Consider the following 5,943-nt stretch of genomic DNA (forward strand, 5'->3'; position numbering starts at 1 on the left):
GATGTCTGCGTGCTTCATTAAAAACTTCCCCATCTCCCCACCTACATGATGTAGCATAACTACTAGGGAAACCACAGATGTGTGTCTGTGTGTGTTTCTATTTAATTAAAAAAAGAGATTACATAATAATTATTTCAAAGAAGCCAGCCAATTAGGATAATTTGCTGGGCTGAATATACAGGTCAGCCTCTGATAGCAGATGTGTATCTTTGCTGTAAGCGTGGGCTGAACAGCTGTTTACATATGTATCATCACCAGGCAGAGCTTATCTGAGACATGTGTAGGCAGAGTCTGGTGTTGTTTCATTTTTACAGATTGCAGAAGAGGGAAAAGTTTGTACTTTCCTTTTGTGACCAGTGTAGACTTCAATTTTACAAACCAAATATTACTACTAAGGAACTAAGGTCTGAAAGTGAAAATAGAAATGCTGTTTGTCATTTGACCAAGATGCAGCTCCAGAGACACTCATGAATTAGTGGCTTTTCTTTATGTGCAACATTAACTCATTTACAAGGTGGGTTCTCTACATTTTTAATTCAGGATATAAATTACCTGCGGTGATTTGGGGATAATACAGGCAGCAAAAGGACAGGAAGAGCATTAATATCTAATGTGACAGTAATTCCAATAATGGTCTATTTCTATACTATCCAGCTTTTACTGCAACCCTTTAATGACCTCTTCAATGACTGATTGAGAGCATTTTGTTCTGTGGTTACTGTGATATTAAATAGAGATGTGTGCATTCTGCATTTGGACATGGCAGAGTACACAAGGACAGAAAAGGGGCTCCTAATGTGGAAAGGACTCGCTGATGTACACATGTCACTGCATGTTAATCACAAGCACTAGCATTTTCCTTAACTTTTTACCTGACGTTCTTCCCTCAGTTTGAAATGTTACACCTTGGTTATTATATTGAATATATTGAATATATTGAATATATCGAAGGCCACGTTCCACCATCTGCCATCATCTCTTCCAAGCTTCAAACAGACTAATCCCTGCCTTCATCCCGCTGTTATCTCCTCCTTATTGAATATAAATGTGGTATTGCTTGGTGAGCTGTGCTCATAATCCAGCCACTCAATTGTGCAAGTCAAGATCAGACCAAGTCAAAAGCAGAAATTGAGACAACTGCTTAAAAAGCAGAAGCTATTCTGTAAGCTTCCATAAAAGCACATACAAATCAAGAATTGAATGACAGTTGGTGAATATAAATGTACCTATGTGGACTATGTGAAGCTAGCCTTTGTGGCTTTAGCACTCATGAATGACATGATTTTTTGTAGACCATTCTTGCTCTCTATACCTTTTATATTCTGTTATTATTTTATCTGTTAGTGCAGCAGTGTCTGCTGGTGAAATCATTTTCCCTTATTAGATGTTCCTGCTATACAGTGTGTCTCTTTCCTATTAGCTTGACAGCTGCTGGAGCAGTTGAACAACGCCTTTCCAAATATCACCTCTGTGAATGCAGAAAAACAGATTCTGACATTTCCTCAGCTTTCCCATCACAGTTTGACATTTACTACTCTGAGTGCTGCCCGCCAATCTCTGCCCAGCAATCTTGTTATGTGTAACAGCTGGAAAAGAGAGCCACCGCACAGAAGGAATCAGATTTGCTCCCGCAGAGGTTTTGATGAACTGTGTGCAGGGTCTTGAAGATGGTGCGGGGGCTTGGGGCGGACGTGTAGGTCAGACTCATGGACACACAGCATGGTGCAGAGTGATGGTGGCAGTTGCTATGGAGACCAAAGTGGGCTAGTGTGCGTTTCATGTTGAGCTAATGTTTGGATGTCCTTCAGATACATCATCTAATGACTATGTTGGTCCAAATAGCAGAAGTGGTCCTAGTGACTACATTTCAGAAGCAGGAACCAGATCTTGATTGTCAAAAAAATAATAATAACAGGGTGGAAGGGTGTGGTTGAGTCTGGAGTCTGCTCCCCACCCACTCTCTAAACCGCTACCTGCCCCTGCCAGTCCTCCTAGGCTGTATCAAAGCTTGGGAACTTTAATGTACAGTATGAGCAAGGCTTTCAAATAAAATCAAGTGTATTCTTATTGATATATCTTCTCAAGGAAGGCAGTGTTTTGGAGGGTAATATGAGGATCATTGATAAATCATTTCCCCACTTATATATCTCAAAAACAAAACAAAATAATTATCTAATAATAATGGTTTGTGTCAGGAATCCATCCCTATCTCTTTCCACAGCTTCTCTCGCACAGACAAGCATCTGTGTGTGAATAAGCTCTGTGACTGATCATCAGGGTTGGGGAGTGGCTTGTCCTCATCCACATTATCTCACGCTCAAGTTTGTTCAACCATTGTTGACAGGATTTCCTCTGGTCTCTCCATTTTCCCTTACTACCAGCACTTTTCCATTCATTCACCTTTTAACTGGGTTGTAGACTAACGCTTGCAAAGCCAGCCGTCATATGGCAAACTTGTGTGTCCACTTCCTTCTACCGTCTGAGCGCCATGTCGGCTACTTTTGGACCCTTATGTCATTTCTTTGAAACGCTCATCTCATTCCTCAGCCTCTTAGCAGAAAACCTCCAGTTTTTTGCACGGCCATGAAAAGTGATAAAGATAAATGTTCTTCAACCCTTTTGATTATCGTCATAACTGTGTTCTCCCCTCGGAAAAGGTGCAATAACGTTTCTTTTTCATTTGTTTTTGGTGCACACTCAGCCATAACCTCAAGTCTGAGCCACATCTATATCAACAGCTGCTACAGTCACAAGGGACTCCTAAAATGTTAAGAGCTTCCAAACAATGACTAATATGTCAAGGTTGTGTGAAAAACCGAGTGGGGAAAAACCAAAACCCACCAAAAAGTAGCACTACCAAGGCCAAACTGTCCCTAACGTACAGGTTTCAAAAGGTTAAAAAACATGTGAATTACCCAGAGTGGCATCTGCAGACATTTCACCTGTGAGATTACTGGGGCTTATCCTCACCGTGCTGACTGAAACTATGACCCAGATGGGGGATGACACAGGGCATTCCAGTTGGCTATACAGTACTCTGTGACACTCACTGTCCAAACACGCCCGCTCTGCTGTCCCAGCACCCAAACACAAGCGAGGCCCTTGCTTTGTTGTTGTTGCACAAAGCCCGGCCTTTTGAAGCAGTCCAGTCATGCTCCCATGACGCCTGGATAGCTCATCCAGTCCGAGACACTGCAGGGAGAGGCCGTGCTCGCCCATCGGCCAAATATACACAGTAAGGACGTGCTCCTGGCAACCTCCCTCACCTCTTCAGATACATCCCAGCACAGGCTGCAGCACTGACAGTCTGACTCACTATAGCTTCTCTTACCGCCATAAGGAAAAAAGGAAGAGGAAACAAAAACCTCATGTTGTCTGTTACTCAACTTGGTTACTGTACACCCTGTAGTTCTCATCACCGCACCACGTAGGCAAACAGTGCAAACACTCATATTCAGTGAATGTTTGGATAGGGATTGGAGGATTTCATCTGTACGTATAAGGACATCTTGCAATCTCTTCTACTCACATTCCAGTGACTGCACTGGTTGGGAGGAAAAAGGCACGTTGCCTTAGAGGAATGCTGAGGAGGTGCCATTAGCGCCATTAACCACAAGGATTCTCGACCACAAGGACGTCTGATGAGAGAGAGAAAGAGTGTGTGTGTATGTGTGTGTCCTCGCTGAGTAACCATCATGGAAATTTTGTTTTCGTTGCTGGCTGATTCAGCAGTCTGATGTTTAATTCAGGATTCAGTCATGTCCCATTTACAGCTGTTCACCTCTGGCGGGTTTTTTTTTCTTTTCCTACTTCTTTCCTTTTCCTGCTGCTGTGATGTCATACAGCAAACATAGCCAGATAATATCCCTGGAGTCTGGGTTAACGGTTTATTTTTCTGACCAACGGTCTTTTTTGATAGCCACTTCAAACTTAAATTAGTATATGACCCACTTTAGGCCATATTCATGTTCATACAAACTCTTCAACATCAATGTTTAAGTTCAACTTGGTGAACTTATATTTTACTTGTTTCAACTGACAGTGATTGAGAGTTTCATGCATTCCGTTGTAGCGTTGTAGTGTTGACCGACTCAGCCTTTCTTAGCCTGCATGGGGCCGCATATATGTTCAGCTGTTTGAAAAGAGATTTATCAGTCACAGCAAATGTTACACATTGACTCATCCATTCATTAGAATAATGGATGATTGTTGTCGTTTGTGTTAATGTTGTTTTTCCAGAGTAAGAAATTAGGACAGAGAGGGAAAACTAACTAGGGCTAGATAGTTATTTGTTAGATAGTTATAGTTTGAGGTGTAGTTTTTTTTGTTTTGTTTTGTTTTTTTTCAATGTATTCATATTCATATTCAGTCCTACACAGGGCAGTTTTTTTTTACTGTGGTTCACAGAAAAAGAAAAAAGTAGAAACCATGAGCTAAATACGACCTTACATGGTTTTATCTACAGTATATGGTGTAAACATCCTTATTTTCTTTGATGTTATTGCTATAAGCAAATATCACTATGACAACCTTTAAAACAGGATGTGCCTTGTATGTCAGGGGTAGGAAGTGTGAATCATATGCAGTGTTGTTTTTGACCTTTATTTCTTAGGTGAAATCATGGGTGTGCGTGAATATTGCCACTAGAAAAAAACAACAACAAAAAAACCCCACTCTTGTTAGTATCAGTCTCATGTGAAACCACTTGAATTGTTTTGCCCCCAACCAGGTGTCAGTTAAGGTCACAGGGAGTCCAGGGGCTAGTCCCAGAGATCCAGTGGAAGTACATTGTTCTCAGTTTTTTCTTCAGTATTGTTTGAGTTCCACTTGACCCTCTTCCTGGATGTATATTTATAGATCATTATTAGCTGTGCGATGGGGTTTTGATGATGTCACTCTTTGTGTTCAGGTACAGTCTGGCGTGTGGCTTTATAGACAGCTGCACCCATCAGTGCAGTCTGAAATACCGCAGTTATAATATGAAATGTGGTGCAGATCTTCATGCTGCCCTGATGATATGTTTGGTGAACCCTTAGTTTTTCATCTTACATCAGTAGCCTATGAGGTTGTCATTTGTCATTTGTCATTTGGCGTTAAATATCTCTTATCTTTATCTATAACAGGGTCCTCCCCTCTGAAAAGTTTCACTTGGTGACATTAACAAGCCACTTTCAAAACCAGAACAAACTTCAATACTTTGATTTATAAACACGATTCAACATCATTCTTGGCTATGCTTTGTGTTTAGTGCTACATTGGAAGCTCGAACATGCTAACAAACCAAACACAGATGGTGAACATGATAAACATTAAACATTTAGAATTTCATTGTGTTGATCTATGAGGATTTTGCTCACAATTTTCTTTTCTTTTCTTTTCTTTTCTTTTCTTTTCTTTTCTTTCTTTATTTCTTTCTTTCTTTTTTATATCTGTATGTGAGTATATGCATCATCTTCATTCCCAGAATCAAGATTTTCCCAAAAGACTACTCTAAGCTATTAGCACTGCTGTCTTGCTGAGGGTCAACATGTCTCTTAAAAAAAACAAGTAACTCATTTAATTTTTATAGTTTGATGGCTTCAATTACTATGTATATTTACATTAGTGACTGAACAATCAGTCCCATGGTCTCCCCATGGTCCCAACCACTAAACTGGTCTCGGTCAATCATCCCAAAAATCCCAGTTTGCCACATCCTGATATAAATGAGGCGAAAATGTTCTGAGTGCCACAAGCTGTTGAGTGTAGCAGCCTAATAACGGTCCTCGACTGAAGGCTCCAGGTCACATCAGTTTATTTGAGTCCTGTTCCCATGACTACAAAGTTACTGGCCATGCTGAGCCATTCACATTCTTTATGGTTCGTTGGTAAGGAAGTCACAGAATTACAGACGAATAGTCATGCTCTCTTATCACAGTTGTTTATTTGAGGTATTGCACAATC

The sequence above is a fragment of the Trachurus japonicus genome, chromosome 6 (genome assembly GCF_045865225.1).
Source record: "Trachurus japonicus isolate A0001 chromosome 6, Traja_1.0".
Classification (NCBI taxonomy): domain Eukaryota; kingdom Metazoa; phylum Chordata; class Actinopteri; order Carangiformes; family Carangidae; genus Trachurus; species Trachurus japonicus.